Source organism: Pteropus medius, unplaced genomic scaffold (genome assembly GCF_902729225.1).
Source record: "Pteropus medius unplaced genomic scaffold, Ma_sr-lr_union100, whole genome shotgun sequence".
Lineage (NCBI taxonomy): Eukaryota > Metazoa > Chordata > Mammalia > Chiroptera > Pteropodidae > Pteropus > Pteropus medius.
Window position 1 is genome coordinate 16,245,029 of NW_024340701.1, and position 17,237 is coordinate 16,262,265.

The window sequence follows — 17,237 nt, forward strand, 5'->3', positions numbered from 1 at the left end:
ACTAGAAAGGATTACATATAACTTGCATGGGTGCACCTCAACATAACAAAATAGGAAGCATCAAAAATAGGGTGAAAAAATAAAATGAATCAGAAGATAGAGTGAAACTAGGAGTAAACATAGAAGTAGATAACAATAATAATATTCACACCTAGAGTTTAAGCTTCTCGAATCATACATAATCATGTCCAAGAGATAAAAGCAGGCAAACTGATCTACATTTTGTACAAGACTAATTCAGTGTAATATTTCATCTTGATCCACTGGCATCAGTGCCAAGAATAAAGTGTTTGTCCTAAGACAATAACATTTATTACTCAACTAAATTGATATGTTGTTTACATACACTAAAAGGCATCTATTTTAAGTATATAATTTGATGAGCTTTGACGAATTTACAAACTTGTGTAACCACCAGCACAATTGAGATGCAAAACATTTTCAAAACCCCTGAATGTTCCCTTGTGTGCCCCATCCTCTCCACCTTGTATTAGATTTATCTTTTCTAAAATGTCACATAAATGAAATCATAGAGTATGTGGCCTTCTGTGTCAGGCTTCTTCAGCATAATGTTGTTGAGATTCAGCCATGTTTTTGAGTGTATCAAAAGTCCATTTTTTGTTAATGAATAATATCTCATTGTGTGGATATACCACCATTTCTTTATCCATTCGCCAGTTGATGGACAAATGGTTGTAAGAGAAGGAAATCTGAAACAAACAAAACAAACTCTAGATCTGCCACTTTGGTTTTATAAAAAACAGAAGATATAAAGAGAGTGGGATTCTTGCTAAAATATTCTTTCAATTCAACAACTAAACTTCTGCCTCCTTTTCTCTCTCTGGACCTATTGCTTTTGTAATACTTAGTAATAATTTTATTATATAAACCTAAAATACTTTAGATTTGTGTAAACTGTCATTGGAAAAAATCAAAGTATATCATATTTATCACCTTTGGCTTCATATATCATCCCCGCGTAGCAGGCAGATGGCAGTTTCTATTATCCTCCCTCAACTGAAAAGGAAACTTCTGAAAGTAAACTAATATTTTGGGCTGTAGCAGAAATTTGAGGCTGAAACTAGGAATACAATATAGATTTCCCGAGCCCAAAGGTAATCCTCTACTCTCTTACTATACCCTTACCTTGCAAGGAGTGGAGGAGTGGACTCAGCAGGCAAGGCATGGCTCCCTTCTCATCCCCACTCCAATCACCTCTTCCTACTTCAAAGAAAGCACCTGGTCTTTAACTTGCTTTATCTTTTGAATTTTGTAAGATTTCATTCACTAAAATGGTTCTCAGATTAAAAAAAAAAACTTTGAAAACCCATTGCATCAAATCATCCCAGGAAAATGAGGATTCCCTGTTTTGAAATACAAACTTTTAGTAATAGAATGATGCCTTCTGCTTATATGACACTTCTACTTCTTTAAAGAGCTTCCACAGACATTTCATTTGGCCAGAGAACAAAGTTAGTCAATAAAGGCTATTAATTAAGACTATGCATTCACAAATGTGTTCAGTTCAGTTAGCATTTAATTATCCCTGTTAATGGAAAATGGTCCCAGTATATGCATACAAAATCCAGACACAAACTAAAAACTTAATTAGAGCAAGTAGTTTCTAACTTCTCTTTCATTAAACTTTGACTGGAGGTCCTAAAAAGTATCTGCAGTAGCAAAAACAAACAAACAAAAAAAAAAGCAATGCAAGTGGGTTTCATTTACCGTTTCTCCTACAAGAGAGTGGTGGTGAAGAAGTAAACTAAGAATCTTGGGAAAATAGTTTTTTTTTAAACTCTCAAAAATATGACTTTCCCCAAACTGCCCAAATTTGACATGATAAAGACACATTTTTTAAAAGCAACTTAAAAGTCTTCTACTCTGCAACTATTAAAACATCAACAATAGCATAGCTTAACTTTGAGCTATTACTGAGATCAAGAGGAGAGACAGGCCATAGCTATAAGTAGAGTGACAACTAATCCCAGTTTGTCTGGATGGTTACAGTTAACAACTATTGTCTTGGCCTCATTGTTAATAGCTCCCTCTTTCACGTTCACAAGTGTCCTGATTTTGATGATAAATTATATGGTTATCTTAGCTAAAAGGAAACAGCACTGAAGCACAAATAACTAAAATGGGAAAATTTCTGGCCTTTTTTGGTATTTCTCCTTCCTCAAAGATGCTCAAACTGACACCTTGCACTATCAAAACTATAGATATGAGACTTCTCTCTTCTATTAATTTCAATCAGTATGCTCATTAGAATCATTAAAAAGCTTAAAAATAGTGATGCCTAAGAAATGTCTTGGAATGATTAAATCAATGTCTCTGTAGGTGGGGTCTATTTATTCATATTTATATTTTCTCAAAGCTTCCCAGATAATTTTAATGTGCAGCCAGGGAGAGAACCACTGATTCCGGCAGTCATCAAGTAGTTATTTCTATTATAAGACATTTGATATTTTGAATGATGCATGAAACTTAATATCTCCTTGGGGAAGAAAGATGCCCCTGTCTACCACCCTTACCCAAGGACCATGGCATACTCCCTTTTTCTCCACCCTATGGGTGGCCAAAGGTCCTGCTCATCCTTATTATCTTCTGTTCACACAAAAATAAATCATTCTACTTTTTCCTCTGAAATCTTCAATACCTGCAGTGATGACATAACAAAGCTTAAAATATAATAGTCCAAATGAAGAGCTCCTTTGCCCTAGGATAAAGGCACTTGAAGTGATAAGTGGTAAAGACACTTGAAGGGACCTTCAATTCAAGTTGGCCATTCCTTATCAGATTTTGATGGAAGCTCTGATATTCTGAAAGCTAAGCAACAGAAGCTAGGTGGCAGTCCTGCTCAGGCAATTAAAGGAAACACCATAAAGACAATCATAAAGAAGATGCACACAGAAGAAAATAAAAAATAAGTTACCACTGATTTAACAGCAACATGGAAACAACGGGGCAAAACTAACTTGCTAACATTGTGCCTTTAAATATACTCTTCCTTATCAAAGTTGGAGAATTTCCCTAAAATTATGGGCAACTCTTAGATTTTTCATGTGCTTCCTGACATTTTTCATAATTTCTTTACATTCCAGTGTTTTGGAGATTCCCCCACTCCTGCACACTCAATCCCTCAGGCATATGTCTACAAATGGAAACTCACTAGTCATTTATCTTCTATAAAATGAAGACTGTGAAGAGGTTATGGAGAATATTGAGAAGCATCTAAAATGATAATGTATATTACAGATACCCAAAGCAGTGACAAAATGTGATTAAAAAGGACTTATATAGCTATAAAGATGTTTACCAAAATATTAATAGTTTTAATCTCTAGGTCAAGGGATTTTTGGTGATTTTTATGTTTCTTTTTTTTAATACTTTTCTGTCTTGTTTAACTTGTTTTACAATAAGCATATGTCTTTTTAAATTTTCAGTTTTTTTTGAGAGTTATGTCCTTCAACTCGCTAATGTTCATTAGTGATTAGATAATTCATGTTTTCTGTCATGTTTATTCTCAGCCCAAGGCCTGCTTTACTTTAACTGATGGCTCTCCTAATTAGAGTTGTTAATTGATGATGCCAGAGTGTGTTCATCCCAGACAATCAATAGATTGTGCTTCTACTCACTCTAATTTGGAAAACTAACCAGAAGTTGATGTTTTTGTTTGTTTGCTGTTGTTTTATGCAATACGCAAGATGAAGCTAGGGTATACTGAGTTGTGTAAATCATACATCATGAAGTGTTTAATAAACTATTTCTTAAAGAAGATGTAATTTTAGAAATTACAAGATAAATTGCTATATGAGAACTAGATTTTGTGATTCTTCTGAACACATATTCATTCAATTACTTGAGTTAAGCATAGCACATTAAGAAGTACAGATGGGGATGCATCTGAAAGTAACAGTTGTGTATCCCAATGACTGATCAACCTTTCTCAAAAAAGGAATTTTTCAATGTATAATGAATCCCACACAGGATAAATAAAAATAAATTTACACCACCATATATCCTAATGAAACTGTGGGTTAACAAAGACAGAGAAAATATCAATGTCGGCCAGAGATAAAAGATTAATAATCACTTATAAAGGGATGTCTATTAGATCAATAGCCACAATTGAAGCCAGAAGGCAATGAAATAATAGCTTTAATATTCTGAGATTAAATAATTGTCGACTTGTTGTACCCACACAAACTACATTTCAAGAATGAATATAAATTTAAAAAAATCAGACAAAACTAAAAGATTTTTATCAACAGATCCTCATTAAAGTAAATTTTAAGGTATCGTCATTCAAGCAAGAGAAAATAATCCCAGAGTTAAGATCTGAAATGCAAGAAAGGAAGATAACGGATAAAATCCACTGAGTAGCATATATAAAACAATAAAACAAGTGAATATACAGATAGTAATGTCTAATCTTTAATATTAAGGTAAAACTAAAATACTGGACAAGCATATAACTATGCAGAGTGGCCAGCAGAGATAATGCTAGGGTCCTTGAGTTGTTCAGGCCAACAGAGATAATGCTAGGGTCCTTGAGTTGTTCAGTTGTTCAGGTCAAAGATGTTTTTATCTTCCTCCATATTTTATATCATCGAGATAATATAAAACTTCTAAATCTGTATGTCCTTATTATATGTAAGAATATGAAAAAAGGTGAAATAAACAAATCCACTACCTTGATGGGGAAATCTGAACACATTTCTCTCAAGAATTGATAAATTAAGCAGAAAAATCAGTAGATATGGAAGATCTGAACATGACAAGCAATAAGCTTGCTCCAATGGACATACATAGAATACTGCATGCACAAGCTGGAGAAAGCACATTTTTAAAGTACACAAAGAACAATTATAAAAATGTATTATATGTTAGACTATAAGGTAAGTACAGAAAAAGGAGATGCACCTCGACTCATTTGATGAAGCTAGCACAACTATGATTCAAAAACCAATCAAGAATAGCACAAAAAAGGAAAATTACAGGCTGTTCCCCTTGATGAACACAGATGTAAAAATCTCAAATACTACATGAACTGAATTTAGCAGTGTTTAAAAAGATGGCCATATTTAATTTACTCCAGCAATGCAAGATTAATGTAATAAAATTGAATGTAATTCACTACATTGACAATTTAAACGTGAAAAACCATATGGGTAGAGAAAACAGGTCAGATAACAAAGTCAGTATATATTCATGATCACAACATTCAGCTAACCAAAAAAGAGGCCTTCTCTAAACCTGATTAAGCACATCTTTGAATTTTGATAGCAATTATTGTACTTAATAGTGACGAAATGAAAAAATTACCTTTAAGATCAGGGAAAAAAAGACAAGGAAGCCTTCTGTCACCATTTCTATTCAACATTGTACTGGACATCATAAGAAAAAAAATTAATGTATAAGAATTGAAAAGGAAGGAAAAGCTGTCATTATGGCAGATAATGTGATTATAAGTGTAGGTAATCTGACAGAATTTATAATTTCTTACAGTTAAGAAGAGTTTAGCAGTTTTCCTGAATTAAAATAAATACAATGTATAAAAGTCAATTGCATTTCTATAACCAATAATGTTAGATGTATCTCCTCTACCTGAGTTTCGTTAGTAATTTTATTCCTTCATTGCTGTATTTTACATTTGTAAGTCTACCATCTTACCTTAGTGTTAGGCATACATTCAAATGAAGTTAATGCCTATTGCCAGTTGGTTGGCCATAGAACCTCCATTCCTCTTTTGTTGGAGAAAATTTCTTATTTTAGTTTCATCAATAAGATTCCAAAGGAATGTATTTTCTGAATTATTTTATAACTAAATCTATTTATCTGTTGGCTCTATATTTGAACAACATTTTAGAACAATATTATTAGGATTCTTTTCCCCTCAGACATTTACAAGTATTGCAATACTTACTATTTCTAGGGTCGAATGTTACTGTGCAGAAGTCAGAAGTCAACTTGATTTGTTCCCATGTAGATGGCTTTATCTTTATGTTTTAATGCCACCTACTTTATTTCTGAAGTCTAGAAAATTTACTAGAATATGTTTTGCTCTTGTTCATTCTATCAGTTAGGGCCCAGTTATAAAAACAGATATCATACTAAGTATTTCAACAGAGGGGATTTAATATAAGAAACTTTGCACAGGTGTGAGGGCTGAAAGAACAAAAGGAGAACATTAGGGGAACTCAATTATAACGACTGCAGGAAACAGGTAACACTTCTAAGGCTGAATAAACAAAGAGATTATCAGACTCTAGAGGCTTAAAGGAAGGGAGCCTAACATGGAACCAACAGCTTGCAAATGAAAAATGTGCTATAATTTGCAGAGTCTCAGTCCTCCAGCATCACCAATGATAACACAGAAAGTTGTTTGTAGCTGAGAGATTAATAACTGGCATACTCATTCAGTATCGAATTTTCCTGGGATACAGTATGACATTCCCATCTGTATACCCAAGTCTCCTTTTATTTCAGCATTTTTTTTTCTAGATTTATATCTGATTTTTTTCTGTTCCACTGTTTGGTCTTTTAGGGTGGGTGGGTGGGTGGGTGGGGGTGTGTGTGTGTGTGTGTGTGTGTGTGTGTGTGGGGGGGTGCTACAGACTGTTGAAAAGAAACCACCTCATGCATATACCACATGACTAAATTAATTTTCAGTTTGTTAGCAATGGCATATAGAAATCTAGCAGTATGAAAGTGGCTCCCTAGTGCAGCATGGCACTGTGCAGCTTTCAGAGCTCACTACCACCATCACCCACAGCAAGCCTTTAACAGAAGAACACAGCTGCCATTGTCAGTGTCTGCGCAAGGTAGGGTCTTGCTGTGTGTCTAAGAAGCTTAATTTCATGTTCGTAATCCAGGATGCTACTCTGGAAAAATACTAATAATATCAGAAAGGTAGCTTTACTTTCTTCATTCTCAGGCCTACTTTAGAACACCAAATCCCTTCTCGGTGTTTGAGAAAAGAAATCCAAACAATGACAGATATATATATAGGAATTGGAGCCCAGGTGGTGGCGGGGAGTGTGTGTGATAACTGCATCAAACACAGGATTCTGCAATGAGTTTATTTACATGACTAGCACCTGCAAGGACAGGAAAAATACATATATTATCCTGACTTCAATCTCTTCTGGTGACATTTTAGATTTGGCTCCATCAATTTATATTTTTAATTATATATATAATATTTTATTATATTTTTATTATATATTTAATATATATTTTTAATCATATATATTGGTTTTATATATATATATATATATATATATATATATATATATATATATATATATATATATATAAAATAAAATAAGTATAGTGATTAGTTTTAAAATTCTTTCATTTGTGGTTCTATTCTGAGTCTTTGACTAACTTGTCTCCAAATGCTTACCTTAATAGGTACCAAGAGTGACTGGGTATATGAAGTTCGGTTGAAGGATACTTTATATGTGTGCTGGTATAACCATTAGTTAACAGAGAAAGCAAAAATTTGATGTAAAAATTACATTCTGTTTTGGAGTGATTGCTCTCCTCCATAATGATGAGTATGGTGGGTGGATTTGTGAGCTTTCACTGCTAGGCAAGCATCCGCTATTCCTCATCCTGATATAATAATTTTTTTTTTTGCAAATTATTCTCAAATGGCAAGCATCATCTGAAATTAGGCACTTTGCTAGAGACACTATTTGAGTTACAATTTGAAAAATTCTAAGCTTAAAGGGAATTGGAGCCCAGGTGGTGGCGGGGAGTGTGTGTGATAACTACATCAAACACAGGATGCTGTAATGAGTTTATTTACCTGACTAGCACCTGCAAGGACAGGAAAAATACATATATTCTCTTGACTTCAATCTCTTCTGGTGACATTTTAGATTCGGCTCCGTCAATTTATATTTTTAATTATTTCAGTTTTACTGTCCCTTCCCCTTGTTTAGATGTTTAAGTCTCTTCTGTATGAAAAATAATCATATCCCACAAGCTGTAAAATTCACTGCAATCAAATTTCTTGAAAGAAATTATAACTTGCTCATTGCTTTTCTTCTTGAAGTGTGGATTTCATTTCTGCTGCCCCACTGAAACCACTAACCAGTGTCACTAAAGACTTGCTAATTGTCAATCCCATTGCTGTCTTCTTCTCTCTATTCTCCATCTCTCTCCATTTTTTTATGTTGTTCTCCTTGAGCCTCTCTCTTCTCCTAACTTTTACGGCATAGAAGCATCTTTGTTCTACTTCTGGATGCTCTCTCTCTGTCTCATATGCTGATTTTTCTTCCTTCTCTTGCTCCTGAAGTTTTCCCAAGATTCTGTCATTTGTCATTATTTTTCTCTCCCTTGAACTTTGATGAGTTTATCAATGTCCATGGTTTTTTCTACCAAACCTACATCTCTTAATCCAATGATTTCCTCAAGCTTTATCCTTATGTTCACAACTTCCTGATGGACAGAAATCCCTGGATAATCCAACAGTATTTCAAACGCAACAGGGCTAAAGGTAAATTCATAATGTTTTTGCATAAATTATCTCCTTTTCCAAAATCTCAAAACTTGTTCTTTGCTCCTCCCTAAATCTAGTCAGTTGCCAAATCCATAAACTGTCTGTCTTTGCAACATCTGCATCTGCCTATTATATCCTATTCTCACTACCACTGCTCTACTCCCAATCTTCACAACACTCATATTGTCTTATGTAATAAGCTTCTAATTTCTCTTCTCTACCCTTTCCTTCCTACTCTAATCCATCATATCCAGCAAACTCACAATAATTTTCTAAAGTAGAGCAATAATCTCTTACTTGCTCAAAAACCCTCAGTAGCTCCTCAGTTCCTTCTTAGTGAAGTATAAACTTATCATCCCTACATTTAAGTTCTTTGTGATCTATCCCCAATCCATTTGCTTGACTTTTTCCCTTCTACTCCTACTATACTCTACAAGAAAACTGAATTACTTGTTCCCTAAACCTGTCCCAAGATTCCCTACTCCAAGCCTTTGTTCATACCACTCTCCTCATCTTTACTTGTTAAAATTCTGACCAATATTCAGTAACATTTTGGATGACTTCTCTTCTGTCTTGTAAAGACCTGGTTGTAAACTTTGCCAAGATCCAATATGAAACTTCAATTACAGCAATTATTACATTTTGCAATTAATTACAGTATTCTGTGAACTTGTTTAATCTCGCTACTCCGACTGGAACCTCTGTTTTTATTTGGGTAATACAGTAATTCCCACTTATAAGTGGGAGATATATTCCAAGACCCCCAGTGGATTCCTGAAACTACAGATAGTACCGAACCCTATGTATACTATGTTTTTCCCTATACATACATATCTATGATAAAATTGACTTTATAAATTAGGCAATTTCATGGATAAAAGATTTATTCTTACCATAGCTCTTTGAAACCTCAGCATACAATATTTCTTCTTTCCTTAAATCAAGCACTTTCATCTTGTTACTTAAAGGAAGCACTTTATGGCTTCTCTTTGGTATATCCAAATTGCCAGCATCACTAGTATTGTACTTTGGAACCATTATTAAGTAAAATAAGAATTACTGGAACACAAGCACTGTGACACTATGACACTCTCAGTCTGATAACCAAGACGGCAGGAAGACATATTTCATCACACTACTCAGAATGGCGTGTAATTTAAAACATGAATTGTCTATTTCTGGAATTTTCCATTTAATATTTTCAGACTGTGGTTGACCATGGATAACTGAAGCCATGGAAAGAGAAACAGGATATGGGGGACTACTGTATGTTGGATAATATCAGCACTCCACCCAGATTCCCTTTTGCCATTTTACTATTATGTGTCCTTCCTGCACCAATGTCAGTCTTCTTTGAATTACCAGGCAGGCACCTGTGGTGGCTCTTCTTCAGGGAGCTGCCCTCAGACTATAGGAGCTGCTTTGATCACAAAGTCAGAGGGCTAGTGCTGAAAGTTTCCATCCCTCCACTCTACCCTGAGGTAGATGATTGTTAAACAGTAGATATAGAGCATGGGAATATGAAAGCATAGCTACCTGACCTCAGTATGATATAATTTGGAGGGTTAACTCACATTGAGAGTTCTCTGGTAGGATCAGGCTGAAGTTACCTCTGCAGGATTTTTGATGAGATTTCACTCTTGCTTGTCTTGCTCTCTTTCCGTGCTCCCTAACCCATCTGCTTGTCTCTCAGGGTACTGCTGGAGAACTGTGGCTAAAACAAGTAACATTTATGAGTACCTGTCACATGCCAGGCACCATGATAAATGTGCGCATATTAATTTCATTTAAATTTAACTTTCACAGCTACCCTGAGAGCTAAGTACTATTACTATTTTGAATTAATAGATGAGGAAATTAAAGTTTAGAGAGGTTCGGTAACTTTTTTCAAGGCTATTAGCTAGTAGGTGTCAATGTTAGGAACCTGAACAAGGCTTCAGAGGCACATCAGTCAACTACTTTGCTGTGTTCTTTACAAAACTGCTAAATGGAAGGTAGATATCTAAGATGGTTCCGCATGATCCCTGCCTCCTGGTATTCACATCCATATGAAATCTCTTCCCCTTGAATGTGAACTGAACCTAGTGATTTGTCTCTAACAAATAAAATATGGCAAAAGTGATGAGATGACACTTCTATAATTATACTACTAGACTGTGGCTTCCCTCTTCCTAGTAGACACTTGCGGATTTTGATGAAACGAGCTGCCATTTTGGGAAGGCTCGTGTTGCAAGGAATTCAGGGTGGCATCCATGCAAAAGCCTGCAAAGAACTGAGGCCCTTACTCCAAAAACCTTCATGAAACTGACTCCTGCCAACAACCCTGGAAGTAAGCTTGGGAGGTAATCCTTTCCCAGTGGCACTACAGCCAGAGTCCACATCTGGACTGCAGTCCAAGAGAGATTCTGATCCAGATAGCTCACCTAAGGTGTGCCTGGATTCCTGACCCACAAAAACTGTGAGATAATAAATGTGCAGTATTAAAAAGAAGAAATACTGCTATCTGGAAAGCAGTGAAGGAGTCAGTATTGTTATTCTCAGTACTATTTGCAACTTCTGACTTAGCAACCTAACAATAGAAATGCTAACCAATAATTTATCACCTCTTACAAATTTTACATTCCAATAAACTTAGCTAGGATGGTGACAATAAACTACTCGAAAAGCATTAACTTTCCAATGTGATTGGTACTTGGTGGCCTTAGAACCAAGTAAAAAAACAAATAAATTAAGAGTGAGAATTGGATAAATAATTTTTTTTTAATGCATACAAAATAAGCCTTTGGTTTCATGCTTATTTCAATCAATTAATCAATCACAAAGCAGCAATGAAATTGAGCACCAGCTAGCTTATTGTGCAATGATAAGCAAATTATGTTCAGTGCCTCCTAGTCAACATTATGTTTTCCAACTTATACCTCTTTGTGCTCCTTTATCCCCACCTACATATAGCACAGTTGTCATATAAATGAACATCAGCCAAGGATGCTTTCTCCAACTCTTTATTCCTCTTGTTGCCATGGGATGAAAGATTAATACTCAAAGAAGACAGAAGTAAAATTGGAAAATATGCAGCCTTCCAACTTCCACAGTACGAACAGTAACAATGGAATGAATGACATTAAGCCAGTTAGCCACTATGATGGTAGGAGTAGAAAAAGTCCAGAAAATAAAGGCAATTGTATTATGACCCACAGGGGAAAATGCATACTTTCTCCATTCCTTACAAACAGTCATTGGCAACAACTGTCCTGATTTGTCTGAATTTGTTCTTGCACTGAAAGTCCTGCATTCTGAGAAATAGCTCCATCCCTGGCAAACCAGAATGGTTGGCCACCCTAGCAAAAATCATTAACTCCTAAAGGGATCTGCTCTTGTTGAAGTTTGCTTTTTAATTGGGGGTGTCAATAAAAAACTATTTTCTTAAACTTTTCTCTTGAAAGCTACAAATATCCTACTGGCAGAGCTTATTTTTTAAGTTGGTGCCATAAATTCTGTTGTTTTCACTAAAAAGTAAAAAAGACATTGTCTTTTGGAAAAATATTAGAAAGATTTTACTAATCTTATTCAGATGATATATTTGAGCTGAAAGGTGAGGAATGAGAGAGAGGCAGTTTAGAAGACAGCAAGCTATCAAAAACATTGACTAAGAGCGGTATATTATTGACTGATGGAATCGTTTAGCTGAAGACAACACACCAAGGTAGTTATGTTGGCGGTCACTTTCATACCTAGAGATCTGGGCCTTAAAATTTACAAATTTTACACCTAGAAGATACCATGGACATATTCTAACCCGAAGTCTTCCTGTTTGGATAACATTCAAGGAAGCTTAAGCTTGCATTTTGCTGCCTGTTACAGAACACTGGTTTGGGGAGATCTTAATAGGTGTTAATATGATAAAGGGCTCCTTGGTCACATAGATTTGAGAAATATCAAGGTAAGCAATATCAAACAAATTTCTTTTTAAAAATTTTATATTAGTTTCAGATATATAGTTCATTGGTTAGACATTTATATAGTTTATGAAGTGATCCTCCCAATTAATCTAGCACCCATCTTACTTTACACATAGCCATTACAAAACTAATAACTATAGTCTCTGTGCTGTACTCTATGTCCCCATGACTATTTTGTAAGTACTAATTTGTACTTCTTCACCCCTTCATCTTTTTCACCCAGTCCTCCAACACCCCCTCCCCTCTGACAATCACCAGATTGTCCTCTGTATTTGTGAGTCTGTTTTCATTTAATTTATTCCTTTTGTTTCTTAGATTCTGCATATAAATGAAATCATATGGTATTTATCTTTCTCTGTCTGATTTATTTCACTCAGCATAATACCCTCTAGGTATATCCATGTTGTTGAAAATGGTAGGATTTCATTTTTTATGACTGAGTAATATTCTGTTTTATATATGTACCATAACTTCTTTATCCAATTGTCTATTGATGGGCACTTGGGTTGCTTCCATACCTTGACTATTGTGAATAGTGCTGCCATGAACCTAGGGGTGCATAGATCTTTACAAATTAGTGTTCTGATTTTCTTTGGATAAAGACTCAGAAGTGTAATTGCTCAGTCAAAAGACAGCTCTATTTTAAAATTTTTGAGGAACCTCCAAACTGTTTTCCATAGTGGCTGTACCATTTTGCAATTCCACCAACAGTGTATGAGAGGTCCCTTTTTCCACATCCTCATCAACATCTGTTTTTTGATTTATTAATGATAACCATTCTGATGGGTCTATCTCATTATGGTTTTTAAATTTGCATTTCTCAGATGATTAGTAATGTTGAGCATCTTTTCATATGTCCATTGGCCATCTGTATTTTCTCTTTGGGGAAATATCTATTCAGGTCTTCTGCCCATTTTTTAATAGGATTTTTTTTCTGTATTGAGTTGTATGAATTCTTTATAAATTTTGGATATTAACTCTTTATCAGATGTATTATAGGCAAATATCTTCTCCCATTAGTAGTTTTTCTTTTAATTTTGTTGATGATTTCCTTCACTGTGCAAAAACTTTTTAGTTTGATGTAGTCCCATTTATTTATTTTTTCTTTTGTTTCTCTTGCCTGAGGAGATATATCCAAAAAGAAATTACTAGTAGTAATATCAGAGCTTACTGCCTATGTTTTCTTCTAGAAGTTTTATGGTTTCAGGTCTTACATTTAAGTCTTTAACCATTTTTGGTTTGTTCTTGTGTATGGTATTAAGAAAGTGGTCCAGTTTTGTTTTTCTGCATGTATCCATCCAATTTTCCCAACACCATTTTTTGAAGAGACCATCTTTACCCCACTGTATATGTTTACCTACTTTGTCATAGGTTAAATGACCATATAGGTGTGAGTTTATTTGGGGGCTCCCTATTCTATTCCATTGCTCTATGTATCTGTTTTTATGCCAGTACCATGCTGTTTTGATTACTATAACCTTATAATATAGTTTGTAAGTAGTGTGATACTATCAACTTTGTTATTCTTTCTCAGGGTTGCTGTGGCAGTTTGGGATCTTTTATGATTCCATATAAATTTTTGGATTATTTGCTCTAGTTCTCTTAAAAAATGTCATTGTTATTTTGATAAGGATTGCACTGAATCTATAGATCACTTTGGTTGGTATGGCCATTTTAATGTTAAACAAGTTTCTTGACTGTAGAAATTTTCTAGGCATGTTATATGCTCACAGCAATTCTCATTAAAAATGTACATTCGAATCAAACAAAATGGAAACAGACTCAAATACAGAGAACAAACTGATGGTTGCCAGATGGGAAGGGGGTTTGGAGGGCTGGGTGAAAAAAGGGGAAGGGATTAGCAAGTACAAATTGGCAGTTACAAAATAGTCATGGGGATATAAAGTACAGAATAGGGAAAATAGTGAATAGCATTGTATTAACTATGTATGGTGTCAGGTGGGTACTAGATTGACTGGGGGGATCAGTTTGTAAGTTATATAAATGTCTAACCACTACGCTGTACACCTGCAACTAATATAACATTGAATGTCAACTACAAATTACATTTAAAAAAATTATGTAAAAAATACATTTGGTATTTTCTATCCTTACTTGATCATATGTTTTTTTCTCCCTTTTTCTTCCTCCTTTTCTCCCTCCCTTGATCCTTCCTTCCTATCTTCCTTCCCTTCCTCCTTCCCTTTTCTTCTTCTCCCTCACTACAAACAATTTTCTCCTTCTTTGCTCTCTCTCTCTCGTCTTCCCTCTCCCTGTCTCTCTCCTCTCTTCACTTTGGTTTCAAGAAATACTAATTTTTAATCTGAGTTTTTGTTTGTTTGATCAACCATTACAAGGGGAGAAAATAGAAAATTATAACATCTGTAAATAGAAATTAATTAAAAAATAGATTACTTTATACTTTCAGAACCATTTTCTTCTACAGTTATTAGAGTTTCATTACTATCATCTGTGAATTGATGAATAAAGTAATGTGTATATGTATTTAGTTGCATAACACATGGCCATCTTGATTCATCTGTACCTTCAAATACTTCTCCCCTCTCTCTCCATCACTGAATTTGTTTGAAGCAAATCTCAAATATTTTATTTATAAATAATTCAAAATGTATCTCTAAAATATAAGAATTAATTTTAGAGGAGGAGGCTATGGCCTCATTGGGTACTTGAAGAGGGATAGGTAGATCCTAAAAGGTAAACCAAAGACTTCATTTAGACCTAAAAGGCTGGAGGAGGCCATTCCCTTTGTTTTCCGTGGTCCTTCTAGGAGTGACGTCAGAAACATGACAGAGTGAGAGACATCCCCAGATTTCTCCCCTTGAAACAATAAGCTGAACATTTAAAACTCAACAAAAAACACCCAAACTGCACATCTGAGCATGGTATCTGTGCATAAGAGCTACTGAAGGTCAGAATCCTGGGAGTTGGGCAGTAGACTGGGAGAAATAAATGCTGCCTCTCACAGCAGGAGCCCCTGCAGGAGGAGAGGGAGGGTAGAAAGTGTGGCAGGTTCCCTGAACAACCCTGCCTGGAAGAACTCTGAGCTCCACGTGGTTAGCAGCAGTGCCCAGGCATCGGGGCAGAAAGCAGAGAAGTAGGGAAGGCAGTGAAGTGGGGATGACAGAGAAATAACAGTTGATTATTACCGGCCGCAGTTGCAAAATGTAAGGCTGAGAAGCAGCCCTCATTCTCCAACCCAGAAGGCCCCTTCTCCCATATCCTTCAAGACCGAACACCATGGAGCCCCAGGGGAATCTGAGCAAATGCTACTAAAATTGTTGCTAACACTGACAGGAACTGACACTGAGGGTAGAGAGTGTGACTAAATATCTATAAGAAAAAAAAAGGCATTATTAAGAATTTACATAAAACAACCCTGGTTTCCTCTTGGGATCCAAGAGGCTTAGATGCTGCCTACTGGAAACCAAAAGAAAATCACCTTCTTTGCAACAGGCTAAAGAGAGACCTTTATATAATAAATATTCTTTCTGAGAAAAAAAAAAAAGCAGAATACACTTCCATTAATGCCTCGGCAGAGAAATAGTCCATTAAATACCATGAACAATGAAGGTGACAAGGCAGCTCAAAAAGAGGGGAAAATCTCCAGGAAATACAAGTAAAGACATAGAAATATGCTACTTAAATGACAGAGAAAAAAGTTGAGCTCTGAAAAAACTCAATTAGATCTAAAACAATTCATATCAACAATTTCAGGAATTGAAAAAAACAACTAGACAAGCAGAATGAGTTCTTTAGCAAGGAGATTGAAATGCTAAAAAAGAACCAAATAGAACTTCTGGAGATGAAGAACACACTGAAGGAAATGAAAACTGAAATAGCAAGCTTGGGAAATGTAGTCGACCAAATGGAGGAAAGGATCAGTGATAGCGAATACCTAGAAATAAATCAGAAATCTAGAAATAAATGAGAAGGAAGAAGAGAGAAACCAAAAAATGAAAAATAATGAAAGAAAAAGACAAGAACTAACTGATACCATTAGGAGAGGAAACATAAGAATAATGGGCATTCTTGAAGGGGAGGAAAAGGAGCAGGGATTAGAAAGCATTTTCAGACAAATAATTCATGAGAATTTCCCAAATCTAAGGAATGAGCTGGAGCTTGGAATTCAAGAAGTAAACAGAACTTCCAATTATCTCAACTCAAAAGGTCTTCTCCAAAACACATTGTATTAAAATTATCAAAAATCAATGACAAAGACAGAATTCTCAGGGCAGCTTGGGAAAAGAAGACAGTAACCTATTAAGGAAAACCCATTAGATTATCATTGGACTTCTCAGCACAAACTTTACGAGCCAGAAAGGTGTGAAATCAAATATTAAATCTATTAAATGAAGGGAACCACCAGTCAATAATGTATCCAGCAAAGTTCTCCTTTAGATATAAAAGAGAAATAAAGACCTTTCTAGACATACAACAATTGAAGAACTTCTCCACTCTGAGGCCTACGTTACAGGAAATACTGAAAGGGGTCAGCTCACTTAAAACAAAATGACAAAAAAAAATACATAACTATGAGTAAGGTGACTAGCAGGTAGATAGAAGCAGAGTAGTGTAACACTTACTAAGAGCAGGGCATTATAACCTGAAACAATAAGAGATTTGCTATAGCAAGATAGTAATGAACATTCAGCATAGATAGGGACAAATTGAGACAACAATGATAGAAAAGGGGAGGATTTAAAGTTCCAAATTCTCAAAGGGGAATGGAGATAAGGCATACA

At 35.2% G+C, this 17,237-nt stretch overlaps 1 long non-coding RNA gene across 9 annotated transcripts in view; it reads right to left on the bottom strand.

The window, feature by feature from the left end:
- The window catches only part of LOC120622666 (uncharacterized), a 201,254-nt gene that overhangs the window by 114,081 nt on the left and 69,936 nt on the right, over positions 1–17,237 (bottom strand). For 7 of the 9 annotated variants that reach the window (XR_005658511.1, XR_005658513.1, XR_005658506.1 and 4 more), the window contains exon 5: positions 10,090–10,229. The exons of the other annotated variants lie outside the window; for them this stretch is intronic. This is a non-coding gene — a long non-coding RNA (uncharacterized LOC120622666). The remainder of the gene's footprint in view (positions 1–10,089; positions 10,230–17,237) is intronic. 9 annotated transcript variants of the gene reach the window in all.